The 19,386-nt window shown below is 37.3% G+C and overlaps 1 protein-coding gene across 2 annotated transcripts in view; it reads left to right on the top strand.

Moving 5' to 3' along the window:
- The window catches only part of ARHGEF16 (Rho guanine nucleotide exchange factor 16), a 1,345,157-nt gene that overhangs the window by 183,493 nt on the left and 1,142,278 nt on the right, over positions 1–19,386 (top strand). The gene's annotated exons all lie outside the window — the stretch shown is intronic.

Raw genomic sequence — 19,386 nt, 5'->3', positions numbered from 1 at the left:
AAGAGATCTTTCCCCAGCAGCTCTAACAGACCAAGAGTCCAAATATGAAAACCTGCATTTATCTGCTTATGAGGATTCGGATGCAGAGGAATCCATTCCCTCTGCTTCCCCACCAGAGGAGTTTTCTTTTGGTGAAACCCCACATATTTTAAGAGTATTTCCACTGGGAATGCAAGACTATCCTCAGTCCAAAAAGAGACTCGAAGAATTTTTAGATTTGCCACAACATAGGCCTTTAGCAATACCTCCAGTTCTGGATGTTGTGGTTGATGTCTTTATGGAATCCAGTCTAACTCCTGATACTTTACCCCCTGTTCCAAGGAAACCAGACAGGTACTACAGAGTCCCTGACTCTCACAAATGTATTTTCAAAATTCCTACTGCTGACCCAGAGGTCATTTCATAGGGGCCTAAAGGTATAAAAGCAACTACTGCTAAGAATCCCACCCCATTCAGACAAGGATTCCAGAGCTTTAGACAGATGGAGTGAAAAAGTATACACCTCTGCAACTCTCGCAGTTAGGGCATTGAATTGCCAGTTTCACATGCTGAAATGCCAGCAACATATTATGGAACTTATTAAGCAAAAATTAACGGTTACAAGAGCTTATGCATTCTGCAAGCCAAGTCAGCAAGCATACTTTGCAATGTAGCTTTGACACCCTAGAAGCATCTTGGAGGGCAGCAGTCACTGGTTCTGTACTGAGAAGGCATGCTTGGCTTAAGGAACAGACCTTGTCAGACCATGTCAAATTACTAGATGCTCCTTTGAACAAGGACAATCTGGCACCAAAGCAGAAGAGGTTTTAAAAAAGATGGAAGAAAAAGCTAAATCTATGCAGACAGTCAAAGATTTTTTGCAAGTGCAGCCTCCCAGATTCAGTAGGCATTGCCCCTCGAAACATTGGTCCTTTCCAGCCCCCTTAAGGCCATCTCAAACTAGACACAGGGGAAACAGACCCCCCTCCCCAGATTACAGTCTTAGGGTATGCAGAGATCTAAGCAATGGAGTGCTTCCACTTCAAAAACAGGGAGTGCTAAGCCACCTCCTAACGGAAAGAATTAACAATGACTTCTCAACTCCAATCCCTCACCTATGCCCAACTGCTCGTGCCCCTAGGAGGAAAACTTGCCCATCATGCAAAAAATTGGACCTCCATCAGGGATACAAATTTTACTTCCACTCACTGCCAACCCCTAAAGGGTTCCCAGACCTCCCTCCAAACCAGTGGGCAAAGGCACAAAACCAAGTTCAATCCCTGCTCTCCATAAGAGCAATTCAACCTGTTCCTGCAGAACACATAGGTCAAGGGTTCTATTCCAGATGTTTCCTGGTACCCAGAAAAGAGGGCACTTGGTGCCCAATCCTAGATGTTTCCATTCTAAACACCTTCCTTGTGGTACCAAAATTCAGAATGCTCACCCTTCAACAGCTTCTTCCTTTGCTGTCCAAAGATGCCTGGTTAGCCAACCTAGACCTAAAAGAAGCCTATGCACATCCCTATCAGGGACTCATGCAGGAAATACCTACATTTCAGGGCAGGATCTATGCATTATCAGTTCTGTGCACTTCCCTTTGGCTTATCAACTGCTCTGAGAGTATTCACAAAATGCCTGGCTTCAGCCATTGCCTATTGCAGACAGAGAAAAATTCAAATTTACCCATACTTGCATGATTGCCTGATTCAGGCAGACAGGAAAAGCTGTTGCAGCACCTGACATTTGTAAAGAACCTTCTAACCTCCCTGGGGTACACTATCAATGAAAATAAATCAAAACTAGTCCCAAGTCAAAAGATTGTATTTCTGGGAGCAAGCTTGTACACAGCATCCCGGATGGCATTCCTTACACCAGAAAAACGATCCTATCTGACAGGCTGCTTCACTCAAATGGCCACCAGAATCCAGCTATACGCATGGAAACTCCTGCAGGCCCTAGGGTTCATGGCCTCTTGCATTCTACTAATTCCATATGCCAGACTGCATATGAGGAAACTTCAGTGGTACTTGGGTCTTTGGTGCCAACATTCTCAAGACCTGGAAACCATCATACCTTGTCTAAGGACAGAGTTTCTTTGGTGGGCAGCAGCATGCAACCACAACAAGGGACTTCCCTTTACTCAACCCCAAGCTGCCCAGACCCTAACCACAGATGCATCAGACTATGCCTGGGGTCACACCTGGATGACAAGTGCATTCAAGGCTATTGGAGCCCAAGTCAAATTCATCTGCACATCGACCAAAAAAGAGATGCTAGCTGTTCAGCATGCTCTGACAGCTTTCAAATCCCTACTCTCACCAGGACTCCTGCTAATAAAAACAGACAACACCACAGTTATGTGGTACATCAACAAGCAGGGGGGGATCCCACTCTTACCCACTCTGCTGACTAGTCATGGCCCTGTGGAACACGGCCTTGGACATGCATATTCATCTGCAAGCTCAATTCCTGCCAGGCAAACAAAACTCTCTGGAAGACGACGTAAGCAGAAATCTCCTAGACCCACACAAGTGGCAATTAGACCGCAGCACTTTCAGCCTTCTAATCCAGCAATGGGGGACCCCAGAGGGGGACCTCTTTGCCTCCCCCTGCAATCACCTGCTCAGCAAATTCTGCACCAGGATACCTCACAGCAGGGCCTGGAAAGTGGCTGCCTTTTTCCTCCAGTGGAAAAACCTTTCAAACTATGCATTCCCCCTCTGCTTCTTCTCTCAAGAATATTACTCAAGATATGACAGGACAGACCAAGGGCAATCCTGATTGCCCTGGACTGGTCTTGCCAGCACTGGTATCCACTACTGAACAGCCTGTCACCAGTGCCACCTACCCCAGATCCCAACCCTCCTCACTCAGCAGGGAAGACGGATCTTGCATCACAACTGCAAACCCTGAATCTTGCAGTCTGACTTATTCCTTGAATTCTACCCCAGTGACCAGCCTAAGCAAGCTGGTACAAGACGTCATTCTTGAAGTCAGAAGACCTAGTACAAGGAATCCTATGCTGATAAGTGGAAATGGTATTGTTTCTGGATTCAATCTAAATGAGAGGACACAGCACTGCATGCCTTGCATACAATCCTGGATTACCTAGCAGATCTACTCCACAGAGGCCTATCCTTCTCCTCCATTAAGATCCATGCCTCTGCCATCTCGGCTCATTACAACACTGAGCCACCTCTCTTCTCTTAACCCCTCAAACAGTTCCTGAGAGGGGAAAACAACTTCAGGCCACCAAGGAGAGCACCCCACCCCTACTTGGGACCTTAACTTTGTACTGGAAAAGCTCACGCTACCCCCCCCCCCTCCTTGAACCTGCAGCGTCAGCAGAGTTAAAATTCCTTTCTTAGAAAACAGCCTTGCTTCTGGCCATCATTTCAGCTAGAAGAGTGTCTGAGCTACAAGCACTTATGGCTGTGGAACCTTTCATTTTTCATGCTGACAGGTTCTCCCTCAGGACTAACCCTTCCTTTATGCCTAAAGTGGTGTCCAGTGTGGCTCTCAACCAATCTATCCATTTGCCAACCTTCTTTCCTAATACTCAAAATAAAGGGGAAAGGATCCTGCACTCCTTGGACATGCACAGAAAGCTCAGATTCTACCTTGTCAGGACTAAGCCCTTCAGGAAATCTGACCAATTACTAGTCAGTTTTGCACCAGGGGCAGAGGGCAAGGCCATTTCAAAACAAACTGTTTCCAAATGGATAGCACACTGTATCCATTTCTGCTACAAACACCATGAGAAACCAACCCCTCAGGGGGTCAGAACACATTCCACTAGGGCAACTTCTGCCTCTACAGCATTCCTCAGGGGAGTCCCTACCAGGGACATTCTGGAAGCTGCTACTTGGAGCTCTGTACACACCTTCACCAAGCATTATCACCTGCCTATCTTTTCCAAATCCAGGGCAGGTTTTGCAACAGCAGTCCCGCAGGGCATACTAGCCCACCCCAACATTTCTTGACTGCTTCCACCCTTTCTTCAGCTTTGGGAATCAACCCAAATGTGATAACTGCAACAGTGAAACATGAAGAACATAGTACAGTTGTGTACACTTACCATAAATGTTCGAGTGTATTCACTGTTGCAGTCCTGGTTTCCCACCTTCCAGCCCCCTTGTCTCTCTCTCTCCTCTCTGTTTATTGCTCACCCTTTACAGGGCTATTGGTATTTATGTTGGTGTTTTTCCCACCATAACTTAACTCCCTATTTGGGGGGCTCCTGACATTTGGGACAAGAAAAACTGATGTAATAGCGTTGGCTGCCTGTTTTTATACCCCTGACAACCTGACGTCAGTCCTGGAGTGACAGCAACCAACACAGAAATACTAAGTCTCTGGTATTCGGGCTGACTGAGGGCTACCTGCAGGCAAGATAACCCAGGTGTGATGACTGCAACAGTGAATAGACTCTAACATCTACATTTATGGTAAGTGTGCACAACTGTACTTTTTAATCAAGGACCTCTGGGGAAAACCCCACTCCAAACAATATTAGCCTGAATACATTAGAAGTATATCAAGTCACTGATGTTAAAGTATAATATAAGCAACATTGTTAAAATATTGTTGTTGAGCTGATACTGTAACAGATGATGATAAGTGTAAGGATAGTCCATTGTAAGGAAGGACCCATAAGGTAAGATACGGATGTATTTGATTTTGCTCTTGAGCACCATCTAGTTCAAGTCAGCTTTACTGCGAGTTGCACGGAGTCTGGTCAAAACATTTTATAATACTGTGTGAGACCACTATAATAGTACCTTTGTATTTTCAGAGTCTGGACAGTACATTCATTTGAGGGGTGCCAGACCAGTAAATTTAATTTGTGCAGCAGTAGAGTTTCTAATAAATTGTATCTTGAAGTAAGGTGCAGTGAAGGGACTGTTCTTTGGAGAGTTCCAAGCTCCTTTGAATTTTTTGGTGACTTGGGCATTATTTTTGAAGGTTAAATTGCTATCAGTAGTAGATTTCCAGTTTAAAATGTTTTGTTCTCCTGTTAACACCTTTATAGTAATGCTGGAGTTTATATCATTTAAATGTCTTCCAGTCCTTTTCAGGGACTATTAGTCACTGATTATTTTAGACATTATTTCTTTGGGTTGCATAATAGAATTCAAGACCTTTCCTTCTTAGATAGGGATGCCTTCAGTTCCAGGGTATTGGGTATATTTTTATTTATTCAACATTTAACTGGATAGATAAACTGGTCCAAGGACTCTCTTCAGTCATGACCCAGGCCAGAGAGACTAGACAGTGCAAGAAAACATACAAAAGAATGATTTGTGTATAAATTTACATTGACACTGGCAGTAACAGTTGTAGATATAGCACAGTATTGAATTTTCATTTACGAACAGATCATTTTAAAGTTTTAGGTAGGTAGTTCATTACTGACAGATCAAATTAGCTTACAGTTCAATTCCAGAGAAGCATTTCAATGAGTATGATGAGAGCTGAATTAATATTAAGCCAGTAGATGGAATACACTATCTCTGAAATACTTGAAGGCATGCTGTTTGATCAGAATGGTTTTGTAGTGTCTGATTTGTTATGAGGTCTGGCTAACTGAGAATCATCTGTATTTCCAAACGCATATAATTACAATCTCTGTTAGAGGGTCTGGTTTTTTAACAGTTGACTGTATCCACTAATAATAAGCTTCTAAGTAAGGGTGTTAAGCCGTATCTTGTTTCTTATTGATATCTGTCATTCTTTATTGCAGTGCAGTGATGTCAGTTATTTAGCTAGGTTGATAAAGCATAGTATTCAGTGGTTTGTAATAATGTGGTATTAGCATTCACATTTGCAGCAGTAAAGAGCAGTCCATATTTAATCTTAAGAATGAGAACATCAACGGCTTATGAACCATATGTCTTCTGGAATGAGGAGACTGGATGTTGAATAGGATACTTTAAGTTGTCCTAGTACTTAACTTCAGTCTGTATGTGAAAAATAAAACGGAGAGAAGGATCTAACAAGTAAAGTTAGCCTTATCTCTTGTTGATCCCTTCTGGCTCCTCTAGAGGAGGTTTTATTCCAGACGGTTCTTGGTTCCCACAAAGATGAGCAATAGAGGCTTTCTTTGAAACTTTCAAAACTAAACTTTTTTTCTTAAAGGTTCAAAATTTCAAACCGCTTCTCCTACTCCCCTTATCTTACCAGGTGTTCCAGAAATGCCAGATAAGCTTGAGAATGAACTGCCTTCCCCTTTCCATGCCAGAGTTGGCCTCCGACCCTTCCTATGGCTTTTCCTCATACAGAAAGTAAACCTGATTAGAATTTTACATGTTAGATGTCCACAGGTAAGTAGGGTACTATATCTACAGAATAAAATGTTTCAGGTAGGTAGCATATTTCTTTTCTCTGGACAGTTACCAGGTAAACAATTTCCAGATGTTTGACAAAGTTCATTTTTTTTTTAAGATGACTTGCATTTTATTCTGCTTCTAAAGGCATCTAAAGACATCGCATTTCCAGATGGTTGGCAGAATACATGTTTTTTTAAGATGATGTACATTTTGTTCTGCTTCTAAAGGCATCGGAAGACTTTGCGGAGGCAAGTTAGTCATTCATGTATAGCACTGGCCAGAATGTTTATACTCTGAGCGTTCCTAACATTATAAGCAATATATCCACTCCAGGAACAGGGCCAGAAACAGTAGTCTTTCTATAGTGCCTTTTCTGAAAACTTCACAGCCTCCCCCTGCTTCTTGGGATGACTGGGAAAGCAGCAATGCTCTTATTATCTCTGGTTTCCACTTCATTGGACAGACACTGTTTTGATTAATATTCCCCATCATGAATACTAGTACAACAGTGACAATGACCCATGTGAAGTACATACTATGCCTGTGTTACTGCACTTACCAGTAACATTAGATGTTCAAGCTGGATCTTTTTTGTACTAGTAGATACCACCTGCTGTTCATTGACACTGCTCTGATAAACAGGTAGTTGAGTTCGGGAGGAAAAATAAGCATATTCTTCCCACCCACCATCTTTTTTTTTTTTCTTTCTATTTTTGCTTTGGAGAGCTGAGTACTGAGGGAGGGCTCCTTCTTTTAGATATGACCTTAGATGCGCAGGGGCTGCAGAAGCAGACTCTTCATTGAATTATAATTTTTTTGCACTACTTTGCACTTGTAATTACCCTAAAAGGAAAACCAAAACAATAAGTGGGTGGCTGTTCACTTCACTGGGTATTTCCTCCACATATTTACTTACAAAAAAGAAGATGGTATTGACTGACATCCTCTCTATTTGGGATAAAAGCACATGTCCCTGTACAGGGGAGGAGCCAGCTTGCACTATAATGTATGAACAGCATAGAATTCTGTTCTGTTTTCACAATTTTTGGACCTGTTTGTCAGAACAGGTTCCAAAATCATTAAATGGTTAACTAAAGATAATGAACTTAAACTAGAAGTGCTTGATAAAGAAGTTAGGGCACTGAACACCAACATTTTTTTCTAGACACAAATTCAGTTGTAACAGTGCCATCAACAAGGTGGATTACTATTCTATAGAGTTAAAGGAACGCAAGGAGCAGAAATTATGCAGAGACAAACAGGAAGGCACTGAGAATATGGGTGTGTCCAGTCCCATACCCATAGTCCTGACTCAACAAAAATCTGATGGGGACGATTGTTCTGGCAATGATCTGATGGGGACGATCGTTCTGGCAATGAGGCAACTGATTCAGCTCAACTTGTGGAGAGGAAAAGCAACCTTATTTTAGTCTCCTGCGGTCTGCAGATTAACCACCAGGGACATTTCCTCCCTACAACAGCATGAGATTTCCATTAACAAAAGCAGGGAAAAGAGGTCGCAGTAGGGGCAGAGGCCAGAAGAGGCAACCATTGAAACTGATCAGGTTTCCACCAAATAACATCAGTTTGTATTTTGAATGACTTTAACTTTCTGAACTACATTATAATCCTTTCAAGAAGGGTTTTACATATCCGCCTAACAGTAGGGTGAACCTAACTAAAACTCAAGTAAAGTTAGTTGTATTCCTGTAAGCTGAAATTGTTGCTCCTTGCTGATCAGTCCACTATTAAAAGAAAGAGCACATAGAATCCCACTCCCACATCCTGTTGTTACTGCATCTGAACACCACTGCAAAGAAAATATTAGTACAATCTGCAATAACAGGATGAACTTTCCTCCAAATTTAAATGGGGGGAGGCAATTGTTAAAGAATATTACTACAAACAGAAAGAGTTTTGTAGTTATAAAACCAGTTAAAGGGGAGGGTGTTGTACTTGTGGACCGTACTGATTATTCTAGTCATATGCTATCCCTTTTACACAATGATGAGAATTTTGACAGTATCTCTAACATTGAAAAATACAGCGCTTGCAAAGATTGACTGTTACCCGTCTGATTTGCTAATTCAAAGCTTCCTTATACGAGATGAGCATTTTTTCCCCGATGGTTAAGAAACCTATTATCCCAGGAGTTTTTGTGATCACACTCCACTCTACACATACCTATACTGAATTATCATACACTGAGGCACTAAAAAAATTATTATCCAAGCCACAGTGGACTATTAGGTGCAAGGCCCATCATAAACTAAACATTGCAACATCGTTTAGAGACGAGACGACTTATGAGTCACCAGGAAATAGTACAACATAGACCAATTATTTCAAAGCAATCTGTGAACACAAATAGAAGTGTAACTTTATTTTGAATCTTTAGGTTGCAATATGTGTTGCATTTACTGTATTGTTTTTAAGTAGTAAATTCGAAATTGTAACTTGTAATATGTGTAACAGAAGTAGTGAACACCACATCACAGTTTACTAGTACCTCAGTGTTTTGGCATTTGTTGACCATTGCGATTTATGTTGCACAATATTTATTTGTTGGAAGTCGAAGCATGTCTGTAAATTGAACAGGTTCTACAGTTGATGAGCTGCATGTTTATGTAATGCCTGTTTAAACTTGCCATCATCAATTATGCTTAAGTGTCTCAATTCTCAATATGATTTTGGTCATCTAACAATTATGCAATCAAAATTGCACAAGCAAGTCATTGTGTGTGTATTGTTATATTTCCATTTTCTGCTCTATTGACTAATTTTCTGTATTTTTGCCTCTGGCCTAGGTCATGACTGAAAAGGGCCTTTGGACCAGCTCACTTACCAGGTTAACAAAAGCAAATAAATAAAATAGAAATGCACTAGTGATTGGTGACTCCGTGGTACATGGATTTCACACTCGTGATGCTGAACAAAAACAGGGTGACAGTGACCTCTGAGGTACCAAGATTGCCAGTGCTACAATGGTTAAGTATGGCATGGCCCATTTTGGAGTAAAAGACCTGATGCACAGAACCCTGATGCATATGGAGAGAGAGACATGAGTTCTCCATGTGTGCCACAAATGCAGGAAAGAGTCTAGTATTGGGTGGAATCCTTCCATCACCAAAAATTGGTGCCAAGGTATAAAGAAAAGTCTATCCATTTTAATAATTGGCTAAACCCTTGGTATCATTTTAAGGGGATCCAGTATGTGTCAACATGGTATGAGCTGCTTGACGGTTGTCCTTGCTTCACCATGGGCTGTGTGCCTTTCATTCCAAGGCTTCCATATACTGGCAGAAGGTTTAGCAGCACCCATTGTGCCTTTTTTTTTGGCCCAGCTGATGAACCTCCTAGCCCTACTTCTATAACAAATCAACCATCATACCATATCAGGGTGGCTCTACTTAATGCTACAACTCTAAACAACAAGCTGCCAGACCTTGAGGCCTTCCAGGATTTGGAGCACATTCACATATGTAATGGTACAGAAACCAGGTTTACGAATCCAGAGAGCACTCCCTCAATGCCTGGGTTTTGTGATTTCCACTCATTTAGACCTGAAGGGATCTATGGTGGTGTATCCATACTTGTTAGAGAGCACATTACCTCAAGACAGAAACCTAGAAACCTAGAGATCCTTAAGCTGAGCTTATTGATATTAAAATCACCTTAAATAAGACCAGGTTCCAGCTCATAACCCCCTCCATGTCCCTTGTACATCACACAACAATCCTAATTGCTATGTTTTTTAAACACCTTTATTAAATTCACTTAAGACTTCAGCATAAATACATTGATAGAAAAGAAAACAAACCATATTAACATGTTGTCCATTTACACATTTTATACAATATATGTCTTCTTTCTTCACAACAGCTGTATTTCAGTCCAGCATTACATAAATCACTCAGTTTCTGTCTTTCCTTAAACTTCACTCCTCATGGACATTTTTCTAGATGTGTTGTTCCCTAAAATTCCATTTATTTTTATGTAGTTTGCTGTTAGAGCCCTCCTCCAGTTCTTTGATCTGTCTTGTGATATCCAATACTTCAAACGCATTTAGTTTAGATTTTGATTTCCATTTTCTATTGATTTTTTGTTAGCTAACACAATTAAACTTGCTAAGTCCTCACTGTGTGTGCAGGTAATCCAGATACTGTCCAGCTCAAAAGAATCCTTTCCTTAGTTACTGCCATTCAATCCCACAATATTTCTGACAGTATTTTGAATGGAATTTTTAAAATATGCCAGTTCCCAAAAAATGTTCCTTGTTACCTTTCTTTCCCATCACACCTCCAGCATTTTCTATCCATCTATCTATTTATCTATCTATTTCTGTATCTATCTGTCTAAGGAAAAATTAAGTCTGCTTAGGGTATAAAAATACCCATGCAAACACTTCTTAGCAAAAATCCTAAACCTTTTGGACTTTGTTGCATACTTGGGAGCCATACATATGTCCTCCCTGGTAAATTGCTTTTCATCTTCACAATATTTTCTAGCCTCCTATGATTGATTCTTATAGTTATCATGCAGTATTTTATAGACTTTACTAATTATCCCTTTTCTAACAGCAGTTTCTATTGTAGATGTGACTAGAAACTGTACCAGAGCTGGTCTTTCGCTTATGACTTCCATATCCCTATCCCTTTCTTATTGCCTGTACTGTACTCTGATATTAATATTTTTTTTCCAAATTCTTTTGATTGAATGTTTATAGAACAAAAAAAACTACTTCTTCTTTCGGCTTTTCCCGGTTAGGGGTCGCCACAGCGGATCACCTGTCCGCTCATGATTGGCAGTGGAGTTTTACTGTGTCAGGTTGCCATCCTGGCGCCCAACCTTCCACAGAAGGCACACGTACTCACACTAGGGGCAATTTAGAGTGTCCAATCCACCTACAGCATGTCTTTGGAATGTGGGCGGAAACCCACACGACCACAGGGAGGGCATACAGACTCCACACAGAATGCACCCCAGCCAAGGATCGAACCAGAGAACCTCTTGCTGTGAGGTGACGCTAACCGCTGCACCACCGCGCCCTTATACTTATCTCAAAATAAAATTAAATGCATATTGCTGCCCTAGGTTTTTTGGTTGTACTTATTACTAAATGTATATTATTATTGTGCTTAAATTTTTTTTTTATTAATATGTCTCTTTGTATTGAATTATGTGTGGAGCTTTTCTCCCCGGGCCTCTACTGAAAATGGACATGTATCCAGCTAGACTAGCCCGGTTAACAAATGTAAAATAAATAAAAAATAAAAAATAAATAAATTATTAGTCAACGACACAAGTAGCAATATGTAGATACATAACAGACCAACAAAACAAACTATTTACATTTACTATTATTTACATGAGTGCCTAAGTTGATGTAATCAAAAGAAAGTCTTCAAAATATGAAATATGTTAATATAGTATAGTATTTTCACTACTTTACTTTATTTTAGGAGATGTAATAAGTAGTGATATTTTCTGTTCTTCTGATAGTTGCTAATTCCATCTGAGATGGAGACAGTACAATGGTTCTGAAGTCTTTTAAAAGTTGGAGATGTTTCACTCTTCAAATTGGATGCAAATGTCTCGCGTGTGATGGCTAGTAGAATCCATAAGAGTGAACATTTTGCTGTGGAGATGCATTGTGGAATGTGTGCATTAAACAAAATTAAAGTTAGCATTAAAAACTGTTTGTAAAAATTTGCTCACCTTATCCCAAAAACTCTCTAAGCAATTTACAGCCAAAAACATGTGTTGCCAATCTGCATTCAATTTTCTTTACATCTCCAGCAACCAATTCTTTGGTTAAACATTTAATTCTAACTTGCGGGGAGTAGAAAAAACCTATGAAGAAATTTCTTTGCAAGCGATTTTCATTGGACTAACAGAAGTACATTTAGAAGAAACCAGTATTAATCTTGTCTCATTATCATCAGGGATTTGATTATTATTTGCTTTGTAATAGTCCCAAAAGTTTTCTTTGTAATATATTTTTGTGCTTTTTATTTTATAAATCTTTGATAAGTAACATTTCCTTGAACTATATGGTTTAAGTAAATCAGATATTCAATAAATTTAGGGACATTTTATCTGACAGTTGGGCTCATTAACTCTAATCTATTTATAACATATTGCCTTAGAGGTATTATTAGCCACATATTTCCATAAAGATTAAATTTATTTTAAATTTGTTCCATTGTTAAAAGTTTGCGGTTATTTAACAGCTGATGCCAATACATTATGTTTTTTTCTTTAAAAATTTTAATTATAACCACATCACATCAAAAATATTCATACAATCATGAGTATAGGCAATAGGGTATAACCAAATGCACATGCCTTCATTTCTAGATTCTTATTTAGATAATTATTGTATAATTTTAATGCAGCTATTATAAATTTGGACATTATATTTCTTTAATCCAAAACTACATATTCTCTCACCATACTATGGAAATTATTAGGTACAGGCTCTGTGTATTGCAGTGACATTGATTGACTTGATTTTAACTAGATACTTTCGTGCATTTGCTTCCATCTAGCCGAATAAGAGGTATTCAGCCATAGTGATGTTGCCTTTATAACAGATAGCAAAGCATAAATCTCTGTCTGGAAGATTTATACCCCCTGCTTTCCCAATTATTCAAATGACTATTAATAGCTATTCTAGGTTTACTATAATACCATAAGAAGTTTAACATTAATTTGTTAAACTGATTTAATATATTGTTTGAATGGAGTAATATAGAATGCTTGTACAAGATATAATAGTTTTGGGAAAATAATAACCTTAATTATGTATAATCTATCCTACATGGTAAAGAAGAATTTGTTCCATTTCTGTATTAGGCTTTTTATAGTATTTTTAAAATATTGCTATAATTAGTTGTTAAGGTCTCATTTGTATTTTTAGTTAGTATAACCCCCAAGTATTTGATTTTATCATCAGAGGCAAGATATTGAGTAAAGTTCTTATTTAATTTCTTTTGTCAGAGTTCATTAGCAACAGTTTTGTTTTGTTTTCATTAAACTAAGATGAGAAAGAGACAAAGTAATCAATCGATTTAATTAAAGCAAATCGTGAATTAACATTATCACTTAGGCTTAGCAAAATGTCATCAGCAAAAAGTTATATTTTCATTTCTAGTTTATTCCCAAACAGTACACCATTAATGTTTGAATTCATTTTAATATAATGTGCAAAGGACTCTATTAACAAAGCAAACAACAAAGGAGATAGAAGGCATCCTTATTTTGCGCCCTTAGTAATTGATATTGAAGTAGAGAAACATGACCCAGTCTTGACTTAAGCTAAAGATTTCTCCTAAAGTGACTATTAGCTGAGTAAAGTTATGCGAGAAACCATAATTTTCTATAGCTAGAATTAAATAATTCCAGTTAACGGAGTCAAATGCATTGTTTATGTCTAGACTCACTAGAGTCATATTCATCTTCATTAGGTTGACATAATCAGGGAAATTATTCTTTTAATGCTGTCATAAGTGTTTCTGTCCTTTATGGTGCCTGTTTGATCCCCATATAGTAATAAAGGATGTAACTGCTTAATCCTGTGAGTATGAACTGCCATGACGATTTTGTAATCAACATTCAAAAGAGATGCAGGTCTATAGGAGAAACTTTCATTAGCACTTTTTTCAGTTTTCAAAGTAGAGGATATTACCGTATACTTCTAAGAAGAAGGTATAGGTATGCCTTCCTTTACTAAATTGAATACCATTGACAACAAAAGAATACCCTCCTTAGGCATAAGTTTAAACATATCCGTTATAATATTGTCTATGCCAGGCACTTTGGTAAGTTTTAACTTTATTAATTTGGGGTTTGATTTCAGTCATTATCAATTAACTTGATATGCTGGTCCTGTAATTTAATTTTTGTTTGCCTTAAGAAATGAATTTATTATGTTTTGTGATTCTAGTTCTGTAATTACTTAGTTAATATTAGAATAATGCATTCTAAATGCTTCAAATATTCCCTCTAAATCTGAAGCTTTCTTCCTGACGCCAGGTATATACATTTTATTTATGTGATTTGATTTTAGTATTTCTTTTCTAGTTCTATTTGCTATTCTCCTTTTGATTTCTGGGATTCATTGAATAAGATACTAAGTTTAATTTTATCTAGATCAGTCATAGCTTTGTGATGTAATACTTCTAAATATTTTTTATTCTTTTCTTGCATTTCATTAGGTAAGTGCTTCATACTCCTTTGAATGTCAAGTTTTAACTTGTCAATGTCTGCTTGCAGCTCCACCACATCTTTAGTCCATTGCTTTCTCTTGTTTTTATACCATGCTAAAGTTTTACCGTAAGGCTTCAGTGAGTCCCATGTATGTATGTATGTATGTATATATATATATATATATATATATATATATATATATATATATATATATATATATATATATATATGAAGTATCTTCTGTAGTATTTATTTCAAGGAATGATTTTATTTTCTTGATGAAATACTCCTTAAAAACTTTTAAATTTGTTACGTAAGATGGTATTGTAGTGACAGATGCATTTGATTTAGAAGTGCACACAAGACAAAAGGTAAGTGCGTTGTGGTCTGGCAAGGGACATGAAATTATCTTAACTTTGTCTAGCTTTATAATTAGTTCTCTTGATAGGTATACTCTATCAGTTCTTGAATAGGGGCCATGCCAATGTGAGTAAAAAGTGTAAAATAATGAGTCTGAATCAGCATATTAATTTATATCTACTAGATTAAACATGTCAATAAATTCCTTCAGTGCCTTTGATGATGCATGTTTTCTGTGTGTTTATAGTGTTAGTATCACTGTTACTCATTATGCAATTAAAATCTCCGGCTAGTATTATATTTCCTTTAGAGTATTGTATGATGCCTTCTATCTGTTGCTTAACTACCCTGACTTCTAACCCAGGGCTCCAGTATAGATTCACTAATGTATATGTTTTCCCACTTAAGTTTAAGTTTACTAAACAAATCATTCCTGATCTATCCTGACTGGTATGTATAGGATTAGGCATTATCATTGCATTCTTCCATATAATTATTACTCTTCTTGCTTTTTGCTTATGATGTGAGCATTGTAAAACTGTATAATTACTAATATTGAATTTGTGTATGTCTGCTTGTAAAAGATATGTCTCCTGCAAAAATATAATCTAATCTGTGGATTGTAAATTTTTAAATATTTAATCAAACTTCCCGTTTTCTTACTGTTTAAGTCATTTCCATTAATGGAATTGCATTTCATACTTAAACTGTTTACAGAATTTCCAGAGACAAGGAAAAAACACATATAAAAACTAGAGGAAACCTGACTGCTTGAGAAATTAAAATATGTCCAATGTATATGGACACCCAAGATTGAAGAAAGAAGAAATAAACTGCGGTGGTGGTGCTGCAGTAGTGTTGTCGCCTCACAGTTAGACGTTGCCCGTTCGATTCTCAGTTAGAGCGTCTTCTGTGTAGCAACATGCGTGAATGAGCATTCCTTCGTTGAAGGTTGTGCGTTAGGCCTGGCAAGCCAGTTCATAAAAATCTACTGCCAATCATTAGCGGACCGGAGTTCCGCTGTGGCGACCCCTAACCGGGAAAAGCCGAAAGACACAAACAATAGACTGCCATCCAAGTGCACCCTCTAAAGCCCCAATCCATTTTGTCCCCAAGTCTGACTGTCTAATAGCTATACTTTTACCAGAAAGGAATCTCTTGTGTGCAATTTAACTAATATATAAATGTATACCAGCCGCTGTATAAAAAAGATAGTACCACTTAAATTTGTATTTACAAGCTCTAATTTTCAGCGACTAAGATGAACAATAAAATAAATTTAATTATTTTATTGTTCACTTCCAGTAAACACTAGTAAATAGTAATTACTCTATGTATTCTACTAATATAATTGAATACCAAAAAAAAATAATTCTAATTAACTAAATTATATACATGAAATAGTGCAGTTAAATAACTTTCAATAAGTCTGAAAAACCACTTATACTGAAATAGTGTGTGTATCAAATTGAATTACTAATCAGGTTGAACAGCTCACGGCTTGGCCTTTAACTAGTGTGGTTACATCTTGTCTGGGCCATTTAGTTTTGTTTTAAGCCAGCCACAATTTTGTGAAGGGGTTTATTTTAGAGGGATTGCTCGAGATAAGGACTTAAGAAAAGGCAGCTAGGAAGCTTAAGCTTGCCGGGAAAACAGAGAGAAAAAAAGTAAGTAAACAGTTTTGAATCTTTAAAAATACGGCTCAGACTTGAGGTGACTTAACAGTAATCTCCTTCACTTCATGATCTTCTATATAGCAAATTAAACATGAAATGTAAGTGAAACATTTAAAAACATTGTCTTACATTGAAAATTGAATAAATGCAACTATTGAAAAGGCTATTTAAATCAATTATATTTTTAGTATTGATTCTATTATAAAACCTATGCAGTAATGCAGAATGAACCAGATTGGTTTCAGATAAAGACTTCACTTTTAAATACTACTAAAGCTTTGAAAGGAATAAGGTGTGTGTGTGTGTGTGTGTGTGTGTGTGTGTGTGTGTGTGTGTGTGTGTGTGTGTGTGTGTGTGTGTGTGTGTGTGTACATTTGTACTCATTGAGTTGCTCTGCATTGATACAAGGTTATTAGAGACACTGTATGCTTTAATATACTTTATAAGTCAAATATTCTGTTGTGTAGTGTTATAATATGAATGCTTTTGAAATACAAAAGCATATAGACAAGAATAAATAAAAGCTTTTACCTTTTTCCTTATGGAGAATGTAGAAGTTGAAATTTCATTTAAGTAGTTTTGAATGCATGACAGTTAATGTAAATACAAGCAAAAGGAGTACTAATTAAGAAACTGTTTATCTTTTAGTCTTTTTTGTCCAGTAATTTCCAGTTGATGTTCTCTACTTGATGCTTAATTGAAAAGCCACTACAATCCATTTTTTTCTGATTGATCTATAATATTATTGTTTAATAGATAATGAAACAGCAGAGTCTAATTTATCAAAGGTTTTGTTGCTATCCAGAAGGAAAACTTTTAAATCTTGCAGTGAAAAAAAAGATGAACTTTCCAATGTTTTTTTTTTTTTAGTTCTTTAATTAATGGTAAATATTAATTTATTTGTGTGGTCAGTGCAGATGAATATTCATTATCAAATCTTATGATATTGTCATTAAACTTTACTGGAGAGTTTGCCCAAGAGGTTCTCAATACCAGTTCTTTGTCTTGAGAGGAGAGAAAGTGTACAATTATAGACCTGGGATTGGAGTTTGCCTTTTTAGAAGATGAAGAAGTTACTAGTGACCTATGAGCTCCTTCTATGCCATAGGAAAGGGACTCCTGTAGTTTTAGAGCATTAGGTAGCCAAGATGTAAAAAATGTACCATGTTGCCCCCTTCTGTTTTCTCTGGCAAGCCATATATGTGAAGATTGCTCCTTCTTGATCTATTTTCTACATAATCAATTTTACTGAGCATGGAGGTGTTTTGTTTCAAAAGAAATTCCACTTGAAGTTCTTGTTCATTAATTCTGCCCCCTAGGTTATTTAAAGTGTCTTCCATACCGGCAATGTGGGCATTATGTTGCATTATCATTTCTTTCAGCTGTTCCATTTGTTTTTTACTCTCCTCTTTAAAGGAGTCCAGTTTGACAGTTTTGCCGATTTGTTAATAAATCATTCATAGACGAAAGCAGAGCTTGTAACTCGGGTCCTGTGCACTGGTGTAACTCATCTTGAGAAATTGTCAGTGTCCTTTCAGGGAAGATTTGACAGAAAATCCAGCAAGTAAAGAAAAAACATTACGAAGTAGTCTTCCAGGAACAACTTTTTTAAGAAATATAAACCCGTGGGTTTAATAAATTAGCTGGTCCCAATTTTTAAAATTTTCTGTCAGAAATGCGTATTAGACATCAGAGCTAAGGTAAACTGCTGTTAATCAGACTCATCACCCCCATCTGATATTAATCTCTTGATAGCAAAGTCTGCCTCTAGCCTGCAGTCCAAAGTTCTTCTTGGCCTCATCCATGTCTGTTATCTTTTCCTCACAAGTTATTTGCTCCGAATACCTTTGTTTCATTACCAGTTTTCTCCAGTAAATTCAAGACCCTTCTTTATTTTCTGTACCCCTATCTCCAGTCATCCCTGTTGAGAGCCTCTCGTATGAAAACTGATAAGGTATTTTATGAATAAGTTGATTTTATTACTGAATTGTTTGTGGTTAGAAGTTATCCCTTTGCCTTTACTTTGTGACGTCAATACTGATATTGTAAATAGAAGCAATACCGAATTTTCCCCAATATTATTAAAAGGGTTGCAAGTTAAGAATGTTAACTGTCAGCCTACATCTAGTACCAGTGTAAGTTTTACTGCTTTACCATCTGTGCCTAGATGTATTATTAATATGTCTGTTGATAGTAATAAAATTAAGGCAGAAGTTGCAAGTAATAAAATTAAGGCAGTAGTTGCAAATAACTGGAAGATTATTTCTGGTAATAATGAATTATCTACTATTTTGGGTAATAAACCCAGTTTTGTGTTAAAGAAATCAAACACTGTTAAGAACTTGTTAGAAAAATTGACAATTTGAAATCTATGCCTGTAAAATGCTTCTGTTGCAGTGTCTGTAAATACATTTGTGAGGGACCTTTTATAATGTACCCCATTTAGATAGAATTATTAGTGTACAAAGAAGATTCAACTGTAATTCCATCAGTTTAGTATATATTGCTTTATGTTCAAGCTGTACTGCATTTTATATAGGTATAACTACCAGGAATCTTAATACACGTATAAAAGAACACTACTGCGCTATTAGAACTAAAGATGATAAGAACGCCTTGTTTAAACACTCTGTAATTTGTAGTTCTTATAAAAAAGTTGACATTGATTTAAGAGGAGGCAGGTGGCATTATAAAAAAATAGAGTGGAGAGAAAATCATTATGGCAGCTCAAACTGGGTGCTGATAGTTTCCCTGATCTTAATGAATCTGTCAGTATTAAATGTTTTTTATCAGATAGTAGCTAGAATGTTGATATTCATATTTTATGGTCT

Source organism: Protopterus annectens, chromosome 2.part1 (genome assembly GCF_019279795.1).
Source record: "Protopterus annectens isolate FY-2018-M chromosome 2.part1, PAN1.0, whole genome shotgun sequence".
NCBI lineage: Eukaryota > Metazoa > Chordata > Ceratodontiformes > Protopteridae > Protopterus > Protopterus annectens.
The sequence above is the reverse complement of the archived record's forward strand: the minus strand, read 5'-3'. Positions and strand labels throughout refer to the sequence as shown.